The sequence below is a fragment of the Esox lucius genome, chromosome 7 (assembly GCF_011004845.1).
Source record: "Esox lucius isolate fEsoLuc1 chromosome 7, fEsoLuc1.pri, whole genome shotgun sequence".
In the NCBI taxonomy this organism is placed as follows: domain Eukaryota; kingdom Metazoa; phylum Chordata; class Actinopteri; order Esociformes; family Esocidae; genus Esox; species Esox lucius.
In genome coordinates, this window is record NC_047575.1 from 31,416,984 (window position 1) to 31,439,497 (window position 22,514).

General features: G+C 39.3%; 1 protein-coding gene across 6 annotated transcripts in view; it reads left to right on the forward strand.

The window, feature by feature from the left end:
- The window catches only part of ntm (neurotrimin), a 541,786-nt gene that overhangs the window by 362,219 nt on the left and 157,053 nt on the right, over positions 1-22,514 (forward strand). The window lies entirely within an intron of this gene.

The following is a 22,514-nucleotide window of genomic DNA, read 5'->3' on the forward strand; positions in this document are numbered from 1 at the left end:
GGATTAGAGAGGGGTTGGAGAGATTTCCAATATCGTCCTGTTATGGGGCCTTGCTCGATAGTGAGCCATGGGTTAGTGTGTCACTCTGGGCAATGGAAATGGTTACAAGCAGGAAATGACAATACAAAAAAGCAGGGAATGAGTCCTGTGTATGCATGTAAAGGAATGGCTATACCCATTATAGCCTAACATGTAGTTGCTGTTGTTCTGAAAAATTCTGCATCAGCATGATCAATGCCTTGTATCTACCTGCAGCTTTCTTTTTCTTTTTTTTATAAATAAGCATCATCCTTAATAACACTATTATTTTCTTCTTCCACTCCTTATTGTACAGGTTACTTTGTCCTTGAGCTTATATTCAATCACTCAGTGTTTGCAATACCTACTTGCAATACAGGGATTATTGTTTGCCATTGCATGACCTCCATAATGTAATGGCTCACGCCTGGAATAAAAACCTGGCCTCAAGGGGCTTAAAATCCTCTGTGGTGGATAACTAGAAACAGTTATCAAGGAAAAACACCTCTGTTTAGTAACCAATGGGAAGTTTTAAAGGATTATAGAAGCACATGGTAATAATCTGTATTATTACGGCCATTGTCAAGAGGAGAAATAATGTGATGTGTTTGGATTATCACTTGTGTTTGTAGTGTCGACGTCATCTCCGGGAATGTTTGGCAAATGAGTGACAGGAGATCAATGCATACAGTTCTTCAAGGATGACCCAAATACACTAAGCTAATTAGTTTTACTGCAGTGGGTAGTGGAGATTCCCTATTGGAGATTGTTCCACTAGGGCGACTAGTCTTTTTCATACATTCTTGGAGCTCAAACTAGAGAATCAGTAATCAAACAACATTGCAAATGTTTATGTTCTGTTTAGAGTCAAAATTCTTGGGCAAGAAAATACATACTTTTGAACTTCATGACGTTATAGCGTTGGAATCATTGTTTTGAGCAGGAGTCTAATGCTAATGAGATTTTGGACAAGATAAATTATTTGACTCTTTGCACAGTTCTTAATTATTATCCTGTGTTTTTTACTTCATCCATGCAACTTGAAACAGTCAATAGAGGCGGTGTTATGGTAAGATGCAGACTGGGATAAAATAATCCCGGCAATAATGAACAAACTTTAACAATTACATCGTTTGACTTCACAAATACATTTTTATTATAATAATCCACCATTTGCTTCCTATCGCACAAGTGAAATGCTTGAACGTGCCCTTGTTGCAAGTTAATGTGACACAACATTGTTGCTACTGTAATTGCCTCCATTTCTGATAATGGGCAGTAGGGCAATCAACTACGGGTAGACCCTTCTGCATTCATTTAAACTGTCTGAATTTCTACTCTTTCCTCTGGTGTTTTTGCTGGTGTGTAAGCGGAGCCGGCTAAGAAGAGCGAATGTCTATAACTGAGTGAGTGAGTATCTCCTTGCAGGCGAAGCGAAGTACGCATTGTGAATTATTCCGTATTGGGGAAAACTTTGCTGTTTGAAACTGTATACGGTTATACCGCGACTGTTTCTAGAAATTGCTCAATTCTTATGATTATTCTTAGGAAGTTAGTAGATACTAGTAAGCCTATTTCTGGATAATAAGCTGTTAAAACGGCCAGTGGCAAAAGCTATACAGTTCATAGAGGCTAATTGTGTTGGAGGTAAACTTAATAAGATACATTAGTCAGTTTAACTGTATCAATGTCAACGAATGGCCAATTAACTATTAAAGCGGCCAGTGGCAAAAGCAGATTTGTTCAGGATAGACTAAAGAGGCAATACTGACAGCCGGCAAATATACAGCTCCGTGGTGTATAGTTATTAACCACACCCTTTCAGGTGGGCGACCCGGGTTTGAGGGCAGCACTTTCTATTGCGGGCCGGCTGAACTAGGCTTGCCTGATTTCATTATTGTTTTTTTTTTTGTCAATTAGAGATCCTGGGCTATTCATAAAAGATCTGGGGCTACGTACAGCCCTGGACACCCAGGCTTAACGACGTCACTAGCTCGGAGGGAATTACGGATGTTTGCATTAATTTGAAATTTACCCATTACTTCGGTGAGAAAATGTGCATGCATTTTTTAAGGATTACGGTAAAGTGAAGTTTGCCGTCGGATAGCCAATCCCGTTTTAACAAAAACGTTATTTGGATATTGCGCGGTAAGTCGTTTCTGTACTGACTGAATCGAGAGAAATCTCCCAGACTGAAGACTACGGTGTCTATAAGCTAAGTTGTCTCTACGTTTAAATGTTAGCCATGCTATAGCCTATGGTAATGCTGCCGCCTGTTTTAGTTTTGTGAATAATTAGACAGGTAACTAAATAATGGGTTCATTTTGCCTGTAAAACAATGGATGGGTAAAATAGCATAATTCTTCCTCTCTCAAATAGGCCACTAATGGAAACTACTATTTACAAGTACTAAGTATGATGTAGGCCGACACTAACCGACACTTGTTGCACTATTCCCTTGTACCACTGAACACCTACACTGCTTGCAAAGTCTGATTTGGCCGTTGTCAGTTGTTACATGTATTTGTCTACCTCAGGAACCTCGCTGCTATCCCTGCATTTCAGTGCTTCCTTCAGTTTGCCTTCATTGCACATTTAAAATTGCCATTTAATAATAATAATAATAATAATAATGCATTATATTTACATAGCGCTTTTCAAGGACCCAAAGACTCTTGTAACATACACTATCATTAATACTTAGAAAATATTCTCTGACTCTGACACTGCTTTGCAAAAATCGGATAATGAAGTTTTCATCTCTTACATGTACATTTGCCTTAACTGCACATTTAGTATTGCCATTTGTACTTGCATTTGCCTTGATTGCACTTACAGCCCTGCCTCCATCCTCTCTGCATTATTTTTTTTGGTGGTCTATACTATAATCTATTACGTTGACAATACCATAATCTAGTTTTCACTTATTTTAACAAAAAAGAATATTAATAATTTATTACATTTGCAGAACATTCCAATTATCAGTAATTAATTTACACAATACTTTGTATTAGCTAGCTTGCACACATTCAACATTGCCAGCAGGAGGAGAACATTTAGCTAGATTTTAAAATAACTTTAGGCTATAACAAACACCACTACAGTTAAAGCTAGAGAGTTACGCGCGACATCATGCGTGCCATTGTCCCGCCACTGTTGTACAACTACTCTACTTTGGTATGACAGGAAAATCACCTTTGGGCTGAGTCTGCCTGTGTGATGGAGAAGCACTCTCAGCAGCATTCTTAGTAGGCTGTCGAAAGATCCCCATTATAGAGCTGCGCTTGGCAGCATCTGCTTCAAGAGACTTTCTCCAAACCACCTTTCCTCTTCCTCTCCATTTTAACAAGAAATGTATGTTAAAGCAAAGCAGCAAATGCAAAAAAAAAAGATATTGACCAATCCCGTTCTGCAAAAAATTTCTAATTCAATTATGCGGGGGTCAATCCTCCTCCCCCTTCAATATTGAAATATTGGGTCGCTCCATGTGAGTAGCCATTGTGTAAGACCTTTGTGGGCCAGAGAGATAGATTCAGGGAGAAAGAATTTGAAGTCAGGCCGAGCGGCCCACAAAATTTGAATCATCCTGGGTAAGATTGCACATAATGAGCGGCTGCTGGGCCACCCAGCCCACCGGGAAAAGTCCAAAACCTCCCAATGGTCAGTCTGCCCCTGGTAAGATGTGTTTGTGGCTTGTAGCTGTATTGTCCTTCTGAAATCCAATACCATCCATACATTATATGATTCAGTTCAAGTAAGTCATACTGTTTTGTGTAACAATTGTTTTTCTGTTTTCACCTGGGGAGGCTTAAACATACAACTTTAAAAACATCACTCGCCACTCAAAGCCATCACTCATTTCCAACAGAGCAAGAAACTAGTGTGTAACTTGTTTACCATAACCAGCAGTTAGCTTCAAATAACATAGTAGGCACTAATATCTTGCAGGAAAACTAAGTTCGAGTTTTACACGTATGCAAAAGCAGTATTGCACATTAAAAGAGTAATTCCTAACAGCTCATGGCTTATTTATACAATCTACAGTAAGATTGCAAAACATTCAAAGAACATTTTATACATAATGCACTGTTCATAGACAGAATGTAAAAAAAAAACACACACAAAATAAACCAGATTGCTTTCTAACCAACCATGCTTGCATTCTAAAAGGTGATTGTCCTGGCTTGAATGCCTCCGACATACCCAGAGTTTTCAGAAAATGTTATTGCATAATACTACAATGTGAAAAGGGACATGTGATGCCGTTTACCCCAAATCATAGATACACTCTGCCTCCTCTCAACTTCTCTTTGACTGTGTGATGAAATAGGCACTCAAGTGTATAGAAGGCAAATTACATCACTCAACTGCCAGTGAGTGTAGTGCTGAAAAAAAGAAAAAAAACTTGTTTCCAGCAAGTTGAGCTTTTCTTGTGGAAGCCTGTGCCCAGTTATTTATCCAGTATCTGCATCTTTCAGGATTCAATTCTAATGGATGGAACAAAAAGTTATGAACTGTTTCTCTGCATTTAATTTAATCGCAACATATATGTATATTTTGATAACCTGGGCCCTGAGCATCTTATAGACGATATCAAATGAATTTCCCTCTGCATTCACAGTTACAGTGAAGACTAATTTTCATAGTGTGAAGACTAATTTTCATAGTGTGCCACCTCTATACTTGACCAAACCTATTAAACAGAAAAGACCTGCATTGTACAGTTCAGTAGCTATGTCTTTTATCCTCGGTGGTGTGGAATGCCTGTCACTTGCTGTTATCTGCCTCCTCTGGGTTTTCTGTGTATCACAGGACCTTATCTCTTCCTACCTAACAAGGCCAATACGTTCTGTCTTTTTTAATTTCAAGCTTATTAACAGGGGATGAATTGAACGGGAGAGTATTAAAGGGTAGAATTAGCATTTGTAGACATGATCCACTGTGAAATTTCAGTTGAGTGGTGGCAGCTTCCAAATGCCTTTGACTCTCTGGTCTGCAACTTTGTAACTCTATTTACCTGATGGCTGTTGTCAACTTGCAAGTGAATCTGTAGATTTGCAGTTGAAGTAGTAATATCTCAGACTAAATCACAAGAGGCCATATTCCTCTGAAAACAGTTGTGTACTGTCAGATGTTTTACTTATACTGTTGTGTACTTTCCCAGGTACACACTTATTGCTTTTCTGCTAAGCTTTTCAGTCATGAAAACACATTATCTGCCTTTTGTAGAACTGAAGGACATATCACCAAGCTATTCAGGATCAAGACAATACAGCAAACAACTTGATTTCCTGATTGCAGCTTTGAGTTGTTTGCTGTATGTTTTACCCAATTGTGTTAGTTCCTTTTGAACTTGGCCAGATTGATTCGTTTTGCTTCTCAGATCGAAGTACCCCATATGTACCTGTGATAAATTTAGTAGGAAATGTTTGTGAACATTTTAAAGGAGTCACCAATTAAATAATTTGTTGAAATCATATAAGGAGCAAAGCATTACAATAGATTTAGCTTTGATCATATCAAAGAAAGATTGTTGTCAGGTTATAGGAAGATTGCTACCATGTATTATTGTGGATCCTTTCTTTTACCCACATGGCTCAGATCCACAATAGTACACATCTTTTTTACATGTTTTAGTTTCTGTTTCCAGTTAAAAGACGAATAGGGCGCACTGACCATGTTTGCTCAGCTATGTGTTAGTGAGCTACACCACGTCTTGAATCATACTTTTTTAATGAACATTGCTGCTGAGAGCATTGCTAAAAGTTAGCAATAAAGTTGAACATGAAGTTACATTTAAGCAGGATTGACAAGTGTATTGTTACTTAAACATGACTCTTACTTACTGTCTGTTTACTATGCTTGTCTTCAATTTGTGGAAAGTGTTGTTTTACGTTGTAAGTGCAGCTCATCAATTAAACTGTGGTTGACAAGATCACCTCAAATTGTGTGAAGATTGTCCAGTTAGCACTTAGTGGGGGTCCCATGTGATGATGCTCAACATGATTGAAGGGAGAAGTAGAATTCTGAATATTCTGAGGTTGTTATACTTGCAAACTGTCTTGCTGATTGCCTATACACTGCTCAAAAAAATCAAGGGAACACAATCATCACAGTATAGCATCAGGTCAATTAAACTTCAGGTATATCAATCCGTCCATTTTGGAAGCATAAGCAATTGTGAGTCAATGCCACCTGTTTTGATGCAAATGAAAGTGACAACAGGTGCACTGGAGAGGCAACAGCAAGACAACCCCCAAAAGGGGAATGTTTTTGCAGGTGGTGGCCACAAACAATTGTTTTCTCTTCATCCTTCCTGACTGACTCTTCTCTAGTTTTAGGTTTTGCTAGTGTCCTTGTCACTACTGGTAGCATGAGGCGGTACCTGTAGCCCATTCAGGTTGCACAGGTAGTCCAGCTCCTCCAGGATGGCACATACATGCGTGCTGTCGCAAGAAGGTTTGCTGTGTCTCCCTGTACAGTCTCAAGAGCATGGAGGGGACACCAGGAGATGGGCCATTACATGAGGAGAGCTGGACAGGGCCGTAGAAGGGCATCAACCCAGCAGCATGACCTTTTTGTGAGGAGGAACAGGATGAGCACTGCCAGAGCCCTACAAAATGTTCCAGCGGAACACCAAAATTGGCAGGTCTGCCATTGGCGCCCCGTTCTCTTCACCAATGAGAGCAAGTTCACTCTGAGCACATGTGACAGATGTGAAAGAGTCTGGATATGCCGTGGTGACTGTTATGCTGCCTCCAACATCATCCAGCATGACCGGTTTGGCGGTGGGTCAGTGATGGTCTCAGGAGACATAACCTTGGAGGGTCGCACAGACCTGCATGTGCTAGCCAATGGTACTGCTGTTAGGTACCGGGATGAAATCCTCTGACCCATCGTCAGACCTTATGCTAGTGCAGTGGGCCCTGGGTTCTTTCTGGTGCAGGACAATGCCCGGCCTCATGTGGCCAGAGTGTGTAGGCAGTTCCTGGATGACGAAGGCAGACCCACTAGAGCTTCATGGGTTGTCACTGGAGTCCTCAAGGAGCTGGTGGATGTTAGAGACCTTGCGTTCCTCCACTTTCCATTTGAGGATGCCCCACAGATGCTCAATAGGGTTTAGGTCTGGAGACACGCTTGGCCAGTCCATCACCTTTACCTTCAGCTTCTTTAGCAAGGCAGTGGTTGTCATGGAGGTGTGTTTGGGGTCGTTATCATGTTGGAATACTGCCCTCCGGCCCAGACTCCGAAGGGAGGGGATCATGCTTTGTGTCAGTATTGTCACAGTACATGTTGGCATTCATGGTTCCCTCAATGAACTGTAGCTCCATGGTTCCAGTAATCCATGTCCTTAGTCTGTTTGTCTTCAGCAAACTGTTTGCGGGCTTTCTTGTGCATCATCTTTAGAAGAAGCTTCTTTCTGGGACGACAGCCATGCAGACCAATTTGATGCAGTGTGCGGCGTATGGTCTGAGCACTGACAGGCTGACGCCCCACCCCCCACCCCTTCAACCTCTGCAGCAATGCTGGCAGCACTCATACGTCTATTTCCCAAAGACAACCTCTGGATATGACACTGAGCATATGCACTCAACTTCTTTGGTCGACCATGGCGAGTCCTGTTCTGAGTGGAACCTGTCCTGTTAAACTGCTTAATGGTCGTGGCCACCGTGCTGCAGCTCAGTTTCAGGGTCTTGGCAATCTTCTTATAGCCTAGGCCATCTTTATGTAGAGCAACAACTCTTTTTTTTCAGATCCTCAGAGAGTTCTTTGCCATGAGGTGCCATGTTGAACTTCCAGTGACCAGTATGAGGGAGTGTGAGAGTGATTACACCTAATTTAACACACCTACTCCCCATTTACACCTGAGACCTTGTAACACTAACGAGTCACATGACACCGGGAAAATAGTTAATTGGGCCCAATCTGGACATTTTTACTTAGGGGTGTACTCACTTTTGTTGCCAGCGGTTTAGACATTAATGGCTGTGTGTTGTGTTATTTTGAAGGGACAGTACATTTACACTTTTATACAAGCAGTACACTCACTACTTTACATTGTAGCAAAGTGTAATTTCCTCAGTGTTGTGACATGAAAAGATATAATCAAATATTTGCAAAAATGTGAGGGGTATACTCACTTTTGTGAGATACTGTAAGTGTTCCCTTCATTTTTGGAGCAGTGTAGATTGACTGTCTGTATTTGTATTTCTCTGGTGGTTATCAGTGCTTTAAAATGAACATTCAATATATATTTTTTGTGTTGGTGTTTCTTTTTTCACTGCAAATAAAGAACTAACAATAAGTCCACTAGAGCGGGGTAGGCAATAAATCAAAAACATGAAGTGTCTACACCACTTCATGTCCAGGAAGTTCTACCGTTGCTGTAAAGTTAGCTCTAGCTTGAGGGGCAGTAATGTTGCTATTAAAGAATGAGTGGGATCATTTGGAATAAAAGAGTGAGCTGGATTATGTGGAATATAAACAATAGTTACTGCTTGTGGTTAGGAAGAGCACACATAACTATAGGGATAGAAGGGTTTCAGTTAAGGCCAATCAGCTATATGTCTGAAACCATGTCCACTGTTTTATTGAACCTAATCAACTTCTAAATGCTAGGAGAGGAAATACAAAAAGAACACAGGCTTACTCACATTTTTACTCACAGGATTTCTGTTCTAGGGACCTGATATTTGAAGTGTTTTGTATTATTAAAGAAATTTCTGTACTGCCGGTTCCTGAATGGCCTTGGTTGATTTGATCAGTGTATTCCCTGCAGCGTTCTACATGTATTTGAATGGGAGAATTATCATGTTCACCATGGTGATAATCATACTTCTGGATTCTCCCTGATGTTGAATGAATGTTTGATTTTTCGAGTTCTCTGTGATTGTTTTGATTCTTAATGGGAATATTTCAAAGCCAACTAACCAGTAGCCAACCAGCCAGTAGGTCTTACTGAAAATGAAGTTTTAGCAAACACAAATCAGAGGTAATGAAAGCTTATGACCCCATTAAGTTAAACAATGATATGCATCATTTCCTTTTTTAAAGCAACGTATTCTTTCTGGGAGGATGACTGAGTCAAATAAGTCGGCAGAAAGTGAGGTTTTGTTTGAAATGTTTTAACTAAAGTTCTCAAATGGGTGCAAGTCTGTTAAGTAGTGAACTTTTTTCTTCATTATTGCACAGAAAAATTCCACACTGCTCTCCATTATCTCTTACACCTACACCTACAAGAGACACACGGAAGTCATCTTGTGTTGCATGTTGAATAAGCGCAGTAGCTTCTCCATATGGCTAATTGAAGACGTAACTGAAAACATTATTTTCAATTGTGTGTGTACCTGGAAAAATGTCTCAATTGCAGAGAAGAAGTGAATCCACTCAAGACCTGAACTTGCAAATGTGTTTTTTTCATGGTAAGAGACTTGAGCACATTAGCAACAATCAAAACACCGTTGTGTCTTAATTAGGTTTTCATACACATGGGGAAAAGAAAGTGGGGAGTGAAGAAAATACAAACCAGCTCGCTGTGGAGGCTAAGGGATCTGAAACAAAACCCATGTGCCTAAGTACCACAAATAACCATTCAGATAAGGGGCTCTTTTTTGACTGGCAGAATGCCAGCACAATTGTGAAATGTATGACCTAAAAAATCTATTCCTTTAATTTCAAAATATTTCAATATGTTCATACATTTGATAATGTTATGGAGGACTAGTTGATAGCCTCTCCACTGCCCCAGTGCAGATTATTGCTCTATTTTGAGTGGCTAATCCTCAACTCAGAACCTATCGCTTCAGTGTAGCCTAAATGGTTGTATATATGTACATTGTCACCTTTGTTTTGTTCTTCAACGCCTGTATGTTTTGTCAATTAAGAATAGCAATCTCCCTATTTTATGATCGTATGTAAGTTTTGGGACATTTGGCTCACCAGTGTTTCTAGTTGATCAGATTTTTACAGTTGAATTGATTGTTTACACAAAAGAGCTGTGAGTTGTAATCTTAGTTATGTCTTTTGCTTTTGGAGTCTGCATTTTTTTACAGTAGGCATAATCCCAGATGAAGAATAGGAAGCTGTCTAAGAAAGAAAAGCAAGTTTGTGAACATTTGCTAAAATAAAAGAGGAACTCATTTGGGACCATTGCACAACAGATGGGCATAGCCAAATCAACAGTTTGGAATATCCTGAAAATGAAAACACTTCATAAATAAGTGTCTGCGAAATCACCAACAACGTCTTGAATTATAGTGTAAATCTGTCACAATCTACAGTTTGCAGAAGACTTTGGCAGCAGAATTACAAAGGCTACACTGCAAGATGCAGTTTTGGGACAGAGATTTATGGACAGATGAGACAAAGGTGTAACTTTATGATAGTGATGGGAAAGCAAAGCTTTGGAGGAAAAAAATTATACTTCAGATGGCCCAAAAACATATCACCTCATCTGTGAAGCATGGTGAAGGTGGTGTCATGGCATGGGAATGCATGGCTGCCCTCTGGAATTGGCTCCCTCAACTTTATTGACAATGTAACCAATGGTGGTAGCAGCAGAAGTAGTACAGAAGTGTAAGGAAGCATATTGACTACTAATGTACAACAAAATGCCACCAAACCGATTGGGCGGCGTTTCACAATACAACAGGACCTAGGAGTTCATCAAAGGAAAAAAGTTACAAGTTTTAGACTGGCCAAGTCAACCTTCTGATTTAAATCTGATTGAACACGCATTTCACTTCCTGAAGAGGAAACTGAAATCCGAGATCTGTTTGATCATGTCAGTGGGTTGAAGACGCTGTTCTTGCATGCATGGGATTTCCAACTAAATACTAAGTACTCAAATGTATTAGCTTTAATGTGAATTGTTCCAATACTTATGCTTGTATGATATTGATGGAACTCTGAAAGTTCTATTTTTTCTTAGTTGGTAAAACATGTTTGTGTCAAAATAGACTGCAATAAAAGGTGACGGTGTGTACTTTTGCCTGATTTGACCCAAAATAGGTATTTGAAATATAATAAATACTTGAAGCAATTATGAAGCATATTTATCCATTGAGCATTTTCTGATTTGACAGTGAGAAGTTGAGCCTTAAAGTACTGTAACTATAAATAATTTATTCATTAAAACACCCATGGATCTTCAGCCCTAACACCAGTTTTAAGATTTACCATGTTGTAAGTTCTGTTAAAATAGATTTAAAATGGGTGTTCTGTCATTGCCTCTGTCATTGCCCACCATTAGAGGGCGATCAACACTGTACAATACCGTTGATGGGTAACTCAGTTTTCAGTGTTGTGTGATCTCACAACCATAACCCTTACATGAATGGAATTATTTTAGGGAATGGGTTTTACTGCTGTCCAACTTTTGATCGTCTGCACACTTGAGAACTAGTTTGAAAGGACTGGGTGGAAGTGACCTTACTTGGATGTGACCTTACTTGTTGGATGTACATACATATTACTTCAGAGACAGTGCAATGTAGATGTAACATACCAAACATAAACTATGTCATAGATCCAAATGTATTATGTATCAATAAGTGGATCTGTAATGCAATCTCTATGCAGACTGTGAATCAATCTCCCTCTTTATATCCCACTCCCGTCTCTTTTTCTCTCACCCCAAAGTTTTATTCTCTCTCATCCCTCTCTATGTCTCAGATCACACACACACACACACACACACACACATCCAGCACTGTCATGCTGTAAGGTATATAACAAGAAATGCTGATGCAACCATACACCTGCAAACACTCATGCAAGGACATCTCTCACAAAACAATGCCACTGCGGTATCATCCATCAGGCCCATCATTCATCATTCATTGTAAACATTAAAAATCATCACCTTAAGAATGTGTAATGGAATGTGTACTGTAGTCCTACTGTTATCTCGCTAGCAGTGCTACTGCTATATATTGAGTTAACTGTGAGAAAAACAACAATAAACAGAGAAAGAGAAACATGTTATCAGAGAATACCTTGTTTGCCCTTTCCACATCATCATAGCCATTTTATCTCAGATAGGTACATATAGTTAATGTACATCTTCTGTGTCATTATACTTTTTCATCTCTTTCTGCTACTTGTATTTACTTCTTTCCTTCTCTCAGTTGCTTGGCATTGTATAAGGGTAAGTTAAGCAATTGGCCAAAATAATTGACAGTACTAGCCCTCACAGCTACAAGGATGCACATTCATTCTAGCTTTTAGCCTCTTAAACCAGGCCTGGCTTGTTGCCCGGCCTGGGGAATACCTATAGAATTTTTTGCGAAGTAATGTCTCAAAACACATTAACACTAACAAATTTATTGCTTGGGCTAACGCTTCAAAACTCTTTAACCCAAAAAAATCCATTACTTGGGGGGGCTTATAAAGGTGCTCATGAGAATAATGCCTTCAGTGCAACAGTAGCTAGCTAAGTGAAGATGGCATAGAAATGGCAAAATAAAACCTATTTGAAATCTGTGGATGTGTCGTATTTGTGGTGAACCATATCAGTCATTGAGAAACAAACATAACCTTTTCCTAGGTAAATCGTTTACTGAATTACACACTTGCTACAGGTGCATCTCAAAAAAATTTGAATATTGTGGAAAAACGTTTTCCGTAATTCAAATCAAAAAGTGACACCTTCATATAATTTAGATTAATTACACATAGTGAAACATTTCAAGCCATTTTTGTTTCAGTCTTGATGATTACTGCTTACAGCTCATGTAAATCAAAAATCCAGTATCTCAAAATATTTGAATAAGAAGTTACAATACAGAAATATCGACCTGAGAAAAGCTCTAATCAGCTAATTAACTCCCTGATCCTTTAGTACATACAACTACAATCATAGGGAAGACTGCTGACTTGACAGTTGTCCAGAAGACACTCACTGACAGTCTCCGCGAGGAGGGTAAGCCACAGAAGGTCATTGCTGTAAGAGCTGGCTGTTTGCAGAGTGCTGTATCAAAGCATATTCATGGCAAGTTGACTGGAAGGGAGAAGTGTGGTAGGAAAAGGTGCACAGGCAACAGGGATGACTGCAGCCTTGAGAGGATTGTCAAGCAAAGCTGATTCAAGAACTTGGGGGAGCTTCACAAGGAGTGGACTGAGGCTGAAGTAAGTGCATCAAGAGCCACCACGCAATGATGTGTTCGGGAAATGGGCTACAAGTGTCACATTTCTAGTGTCAAGCCACTCCTGAACCAGAGACAACGAGCTATCAAAGCAACCTGGGCTTCCATAACACCTCAGTAGTGCCAAAGGCTGATTGCCTCCATGCCACGCCGCATTGATGCAATCATTTGTGCAAAAGGAGCTCCGACCAAGTATTGAGTGCAGAAATTAACATACTTAGGAAACTTTTGCAGGTGTTTTGAGTTAATTAGCTGATTAGAGCTCTTCTCAGGTCAACATTTCTGTATTAAACATTTTTTATTCTAATATTTTAAGGTACTGGATTGTTGATTTCCATTAGCTGTAAGCTATAATAATCAAGATTGAAACAAAAAATGGCTTGAAATCAAACGATTAAAATAACTGATCACATAATCTTCTGTAGTTAATCGCAAATAATTGTAGTTTTAGAATGTGTTCAAACTTTGCCCTTAATACACACTTTTCTGTTGAAAAAGTAGTGCATTATGTTAAAGACGTACTGTCATGCAATAAAATGCAAATTAATTACTTAAAAATAATACAATGTGATTTTCTGGATTTTTGTTTTAGATTCCATCACTTACAGTTGAAGAGTACCTATGATAAAAATTAGAGACTTCTACATGCTTTGTAAGTGGGAAAACCTGCAAAATCGGCAGTGTATCAAATACTTGTTCTCCCCACTGTACGTTCTTCTGAATCATTACATTGACTTTTCTCAGTATTCACAAACAAGAAATACAATTTTATGAACTTTTAAAAGATGTATGTAACAAAGTGTATTTTATGGACAGTGGGTTATTAATTTGTCATACTGACATGTATAATCATGATAGCCATTATTACTTTTGGTCATCATTCAATAGGTTAGTGTCAGTGCCATGATGCCCGGGGCATTCGTATAGTATAGTATCCATCTCAACTATCGATGTGGACTAAAGAAAACAACAAGACCCAACCCAATGGAAAAAGTTCCATCAATTTCTACTGCAAGACCATTTGGATGTTTTGTGTATTTTCTCCTTTACTCTCTAATAATGGAATATGTCAGTGAGAGCCATTTCCGATTCCACTTGTATGCATCTTTTTTGGTGTGCTTGTCTCCATGTGTCGAGGTGTGTATTCATGCATGTGTTTTTTCTCAATGTGTGTGTGTACCTGTACCATGGGGCGCTGCTCTTCTTCGCCTCTCCGACTGAGTCCAGATCGATGCTCATCAGCAGAGGCCGGAGGTCACTGTAAAGGACTGACAATTTCACAGTATTGATTAGGCCCCCAGACTAATTTAAACCGCATATGGTATTATCAATATCAGGTTGCTGCCACGGTTCCGGCAAGCTAGCACATGCCATCACCTGGGTAACAAGTTGGGGGAGAATTGGATGGATGAGTGGAGCTCTACAGCCTGAAATTGGAATAATTAAACTACTGTTAGTGGGGAATGGGGAATAACCCACTCCCAGTTTGATTTGTGCATTTTTTACTTTTTGAACTTGTCTGAGGACTTTTGAGGTGATACTGAGGATGTATTGTTTAGTTTAATAAAATACATATAGTTGATTAATTGTTGAGTTGACCAAGATCAATGGTAAATATGTATTAAGATTCTGTTTTTGTCGCCATATCTCCTTGGTGTTTTGATAATGGTCATTCACCCAATGTTCTGCAGAAAGGTCATGCAGAGTTGAATTGCATACAATATGTAAGCAAGTTTTACTGTAGACATACTATATGTTCCCAATCATATGCATACCAAAATGTAATTTTAATTAGCCAAGCTGTCAAACATTTGTTAAAATCTTTCGGGGTGCATTGCATGCAGTGGACTTGAAAGACTGAGCATCAAACTGTGGCTTCAACACATAAATGGACAAATCTAAGTCTCAGAGCTCACATATTAACAGGGATAGCAATTATCTGAGTGAATAAGGCTGTGAGTTCATATCTATCAAGTCTACAAAACTCGCCACTGGTAATCCTCCTTAAACTTTACGCCAGCAATTATGTTGTCGCCTGCTGCATTCCCCTTTATTGCCTCTTTCATCTTTCTCTGCAAACTTTTCCATAATCTTAGGCTGATTAAAAGATGGAAGGGTGAAATAAATTATAGGGAGGTCACTGATGGCAATGGAGTCATTGTTAAAAAATAACCAAGTGGGTAATGAATGGTAAAGAGACACCACCTAATATTAATCTAGCCATATCATTCAACACTGCTTCCTGGTCTTCATCTCCTTGGAAATAGGCAAAAAGGATTGTGTCTTACTATGTTACACAATACTCACACACAGCAGTGGGTGAACACATTAGAAATAAGACTGTCTATGAAGTGGAGAGGGCAAGAGGGAAATAATGATAGGGTACAACATCTTTATTCACTTTTGATATGCGGTACTTGTGGAGTTGACCCTATTCTGTTTTTTCTATGACCTCAGAGTGAATTTGTCTCAACGCGGTTCCTTGTGTAAGGCTGCCAAAGTATCAGTTCCATAATTTAACAGTCTGGTAACATGCAGGGAAAGCATATTATAAAAAACATTCATTTATCAAAACCAAGCCCTCCCTGAACTATTGTGCTGCATAATGGCTAAGACCCATCTCCTAATTACTCATAAGACACAGGGAATGGAAGACAGGTGAAACACACTTTACAGTAGATGAGGACATCTCTGTATAAAAGAACACATTCAAAAAGGAGCGAGCATGCCCTCGTCATAGCATGTTTCTACACAAGCATTTGTTGATCAAGGTTTTGTGCTGTGTATTACATCCCTTTTGACCCTCAAACTGTTTTAGTTGCACAGAAGCATGCACACTACTCTGGATCAAATTGTGTATTGGAAAATAATGCCTCTAACATATCCATAATATACAGGAGGGCTGATATAAAACCTGCTGTAGACAATAGAAATCACCTATACATATCATAGTCTGAGTACTAAAATACTGATAAACCGCCGAGTACTTTCTAGTTTATGTCTGCCGCATAAAAAAGGTTTTGTTGTTAAAGATCATTCTGTGTTTTTGAGGATCATTCTTATTCCAAATCCACTCATCTAAAGGAGTGCTGGTAGGTTGTACTTGGGACAATCTTTCCATTAAACCATCTGGTGAATCCCTCTTAACTTTTTCCTGCCTATTTGTTGAGCCAAGTGAGGACCGCCAAAACACTTTTCCATCACAGACGTAGCTGACAATCACACTGGCAGGGGTGTAGAGGAGAATCTGCACTTTTCATATTTTGTTTCCTTGCATGCTTTCTCACATCCCTTTCTTAAATTGTTTGCAAATGTTGTTTTTCTCCAGTTGCATGCTTTTTTTGAATCTGAATAGACAAACACACTTGCTGGCTACAACATACAGTAGTTACGTTATAGTGAGCCTAAAACTGTATACGGTTATATTGCAACTGTTTCTGGCATGGAAAAGTTCATCTTCAGTCTCACTAGCGATTGTTCAATACATATGATTATTCCTTGGAAGTTAGTAGATACTAGTACTCCTATTACTGACTAATAAGCGGTTCAAATGGCCAGTGGCAAAGCCTAACAGTTCATAGATGCTATTTGTGGTGGAGGTAAACCTAATAAGAAATGTTAGTCATTTTATCACAATGCTCAACAGTGTTTAGCGACTGGTGAAATGCTTAATGGCATGGCGTTGTGGTTAAAGACAGTGCCTCTCACATGGAAGGTTCAAGTTCAAATATATTGTGAATAACAACATTTATTTATTTTATTTCCATGATTCTCTCCTTGTTTCACTTGATGAAAAAGTTAGTTATCGTCGCCTTTATTGATATTTATTGTACCAATGTCATTCACGAATGAAAGAAAAAAGTACGTAGTTATGCCATGAAAGAAAAAAATATGTTCTTATGCCATGAAATTAAATAGCTTTGGCAGACTCGCTAGCAATTGCTCAATTCCTATGATTATTCCAGTAAGTTAGTAGATACTCTTAAAGCCTATTACTGGCTAATAAGCTGTTCAAACAGCCAGTGGCAAAAGCTAACAGTTCATAGATGCTATATGTGGAGGTAAACTTAGTAAGAAACGTTAGTCAGTTTGACTGTATCAGTATAATTCACGAATGGCCAATTAGCTGTTAAAACGGCCAGTGGCACAAGAGGATTTGTTCAGGATACACACAAGAGGCTATACTGACACCACTCAAACGTAGAGATCTGTGGTGTAGTGGTTAGCAACACAGCTTTTCATGTGGGTGACCTGGGTTTGAATCTCAGGAGGACAATACTTTCAATTGCGGGCTGGCTTGACTTATTTATTTATACCTTTTCTTTGCTAACCGACTTTCTTCAGATAATCTTCACATTTGCTCCTTCTTAACATTTTTCCTAATCCTTTCCTACCATTCTACCTTTCTTCTGGGCCAACAGATTAATATTTAAAATATGAACATTCTAGAATGTAGGGATAGCTTTCTCCAAAATGCTGCATCCTGCTTATATTTCCTCAGTGTGTGGTAAAATGTCATTTGTATTATCTTGAGTAAGCCATTGTGTAAGAAATTGGATGTGAATCCAGTTCTTCCACATGGTAAATCAACATCAGACCACCAGACCAAGATAAACCCACCTCTTACATACACAGGTTTGAAATTTGAAGGCAGGGCTAGCTCAACAAGTGACAATGAGCACCATAACCAAGTTACATCTACTATACTGTACAATACTGTTTTGAACGTTTGAATACATTTAATACTTCCCCAACCCCAGAGATACCTTTACTACTCCCTAACCCCAGAGATACCTTTACTACTCCCAAACCCCGGAGATACCTTTACTACTCCCCAACCCTGGAGAAACATTTACTACTCCCTAACCCCGGGGATACATTTAATACTTCCCCAACCCCGGAGATACATTTACTACTCCCTAACCCCGGGGATACATTTAATACTTCCCCAACCCCGGGGATACATTTACTACTCCCCAACCCCGGGGATACATTTACTACTCCCCAACCCCGGAGATACCTTTACTACTCCCCAACCCCGGGGATACATTTAATACTTCCCCAACCCCGGGGATACATTTACTACTTCCCAACCCCGGGGATACATTTACTACTCCCCAACCCCGGGGATACATTTAATACTTCCCCAACCCCGGGGATACATTTAATACTTCCCCAACCCCGGAGAAACATTTACTACTCCCCAGCCCCGGGGATACATTTACTACTCCCCAACCCTGGTTGTACTTTTTCTAATTCAGAATCGTATTCTTAGTCAGAATTATAGAACTCCTTTTGAGGAAACTCCTTGTGAGAAGGACTGAAATCTTACTGAGATTGGGAGAATCCAAGTATGGACACTGAACAGGTCCTTCTCCAGATAAAGCTATTACAAGGGTATGTTTACTTTTGACAGTATGCCAGACAAGACATGGCATACTGTTTTTGTATGTGCGTGAAGTTATTGGTAGGTTTTTGATTTCACTCAAATGTTTTTAGAGGTGATAATCTATAGAAGATGGATTGCTGACAAGATTCAGGACTATTGCACACTTTAGAACAATGTTTAAATAATATATATGATCATTATTAATAGATTATTGAATACCCCACTGGGATTCCGACCAGATTTGATCCAGAAAGGTTATTCGTTCCAGGGTTGTGACAATTAATAAAAGTGAAATAGTCGATAACTTCGCTAACTTTTCTTGAAGATTGTTAAGTCATGATGTTAGTTCTTTTTTTTCACAAGAGATTTAAAGATGTCCCAGTATATTTACTGTGATGGAAGTTACTTTTCAAATATATGCCTGCTCAGTAACCAGGAAACAATTACGACTTCCAGCTGTTTACAATTAAAGCCATGCTGCACTGAATTCATTATGAATCTACAGGGGATGCAGATTGCTTTTAGTGATTGCCTGCTCCTAAACACCACCACCAAAACCTTGCCATTATACAAACATGTTCTCACTTTTACGATAACATTGTGGGTGCAGCTTTTCTTTAATGGCCGCAACGTGGGTCTTGACCATGAGCACCCGTAACTGTGACTAAATATAATAAATACATTATTTTTGTTTATTCAAGCCATTTACTATTGAATAAGTGGGTGAGGCTCTCCCAGACACAAAATGTATGATAGCTGGATCTGGTCTACTTTATTAGTTAACTTGCAAAGAAAAAAAAACTATTACGGAGTGTGATGTCTTGCTTCCTCTTTCATCTCTTCTGTTTGGGGGTTGTTAAAATTTAACTTTGTGGCTGACTGTTAAATCTTAATGTTCAGACCCTTTCTGAGTTACCATGTTTAATGATGTGAAGTAGGAATGTTGACATTCCCTTCTTGTACAACAACACCAAATTGGTTGATGTTATTTTTGCCCAAGCAGTTCTTGCAACCTATCATTTTGTCTTAAAGGTACCTGCCCAGTGTTTTTAGATTTCTATGAAATATAACCTATAATTAATTATAATATGACTGAAATAGTTTTCCTTCCAAAAGTGTATATTAAGTGCATAATTTTAAATATCAGCTTATAAAAGACGTATAAAAGCTGTGATAAAGAAATCAGAGTTATTCCACCAAATATGAATTTCTGAACTCTTCCTAAATTAAAACAATACTATTTTGTTGTTGATACTATAATGAATATTAATTTGTTTTCTTTGCATTATTTGAGGTCTGAATTTTTTTGGGGGGGTTATTTTGACCAATTGTTGTTTCTACAAATAAAAACACATACCTATTCATAGTAAAACCAGAGAAACTGATACTTTTCCAGTGGTCTAAATTTTTTCCAGAGCTGTATGTCTGCTATCAGTTTAATCTGAAAAGGATCACTACACTTTTCATCACATTCACAAAGCAGTCCAGATCATTTACTGTTTATCCAACTGAACATTATTTCCCATTGTTTCTAGTCTGTTACTTAGTTTGGAATTGCAAGGGTTAATTGAATCCAAGTAGTGTTCCCATCTGAATTCGTAAGATTAGTTTCCCTTTTGATGTTTGATCTAAACTGACTCTAGGCAACCATGACTGAATGATGTGTATGTATTTTCTTTTCTTATCCAGACATCAATGTTATTATTGCCATAATTTATACACTTACAGTGAGGCAAAAAAGTATTTAGTCAGCCACCAATTGTGCAAGTTCTCCTACTTAAAAAGATGAGAGTGGCCTGTAGATTTCATCATAATTACACTTCAACTATGAGAGACATAATGAAAAAAAAAATCCAGAAAATCACATTTTTTATGAATTTATTGGTAAATTCCTCTGTAAAATAAGTATTTGGTCACCTACAAACAAGCAAGATTTCTGGCTCTTCTTTAAGGCTCTTCCTTAAGAGGCTCCTTTGTCCTCCACTCGTTACCTGTATTAATGGCACCTGTTTGAACTTGTTATCAGTATGAAAGACACCTGTCCACAACCTCAAACAGTCACACTCCAAACTCCACTATGGCCAAGACCAAAGAGCTGTCATAGGACACCAGAAACAAAATTGTAGACCTGCACCAGGCTGGGACGACTGCATCTGCAATAGGTAAGCAGCTTGGTGTGAAGAAATCAACTGTGGGAGCAATTATAAGAAAATGGAAGACATACTAATAATCTCCCTCGATCCGGGGCTCCATGCAAAATCTCACCCCGTGGGGTCAAAATTATCACTAGAAAGGTGAGCAAAAATCCCAGAACCACACGGGGGGACCTAGTGAATGACCTGCAGAGAGCTGGGACCAAAGTAACAAAGGCTACCATCATTAACACACTACGCCGCCAGGGACTCAAATCCTGCAGTGCCAGACGTATCCCCCTGCTTAAGCCAGTACATGTCCAGGCCCGTTGGAGGTTTGCTAGAGAGCATTTGGATGGTCCAGAAGAGGATTGGGAGAATGTCATATGGTCAGATGAAACCAAAATATAACTTTTTAGTAAAAACTCAACTCGTCGTGTTTGGAGGAGAAAGAATGCTGAGTGCATCCAAAGAAGACCATACCTACTGTGAAGCATGGGGGTGGAAACATCATGCTTTGGAGCTGTTTTTCTGTAAAGGGACCAGGACAACTGATCCGTGTAAAGGAAAGAATGAATGGGGCCATGTATCGTGAGATTTTGAGTGAAAACCTCCTTCCATCAGCAAGGGCATTGATCCCAAACACACTGCCCGGGCAACGAAGGAGTGGCTTCGTTAGAAGCATTTCAAGGTCCTGGAGTGGCCTAGCCAGTCACCAGATCTCAACCCCATAGAAAATCTTTGGATGGAGTTGAAAGTCTGTGTTGCCCAGCGACAGCCCCAAAATATCACTGCTCTAGAGGAGATCTGCAAGGAGGAATGGGCCAAAATACCAGAAACAGTGTGTGAACCTCTTGAAGACTTACAGAAAACGTTTGACCTCTGTCATTGCCAACAAAGGGTTTTTAACAAAGTATTGAGATTAACTTTTGTTATTGACCAAATACTTATTTTCCACCATAATTTACCAATAAATTCATTAGAAATCCTACTATGGGATTTTCTGGATTTTTTTCTTCTCATTTTGTCTCTCATAGTTGAAGTGTACCTATGATAAAAAATTACAGGCCTCTCTCATCTATTTAAGTGGGAGACCTTGCACAATTGGTGGCTGACTAAATACTTTTTCGCCCCACTGTACATTACTGCCAATAGAATATTTAAAATAATTGCATGCATTTACTTAAATTTAGAAATAATAAATAAACACCTGTCCACACACTCAATCAAACAGACCCAACCTCTCCACAATGGCCAAGACCAGAGAGCTGTGTAAGGACATCAGGGATAAAATTGTAGACCTGCACAAGGCTGGGATGGGCTACAGGACAATAGGCAAGCAGCTTGGTGAGAAGGCAACAACTGTTGGTGCAGTTATTATAAAATGGAAGAAGTTCAAGTTGACGGTCAATCTCCCTCGGTCTGGGGCTCCATGCAAGATCTCACCTCGTGGGGCATCAATGATCATGAGTAAGGTGAGGGATCAGCCCAGAAATACACGGCAGGACCTGATCAATGACCTGAAGAGAGCTGGGACCACAATCTCAAAGAAAACCATTAGTAACACACTACGCCGTCATGAATTAAAATCCTGCAGCGCACGCAAGGTCCCTCTGCTCAAGCCAGAGCATGTCCAGGCCCGTCTGAAGTTTGCCAATGACCATCTGGATGATCTAGAGGAGGAATGGGAGAAAGTCATGTGATCTGATGAGACAAAAATAGAGCTTTTTGGTCTAAACTCCATTCGCCGTGTTTGGAGGAAGAAGAAGGATGAGTACAACCCCAAGAACACCATCCCAACCGTAAAGCATAGAGGTGGAAACATCATTC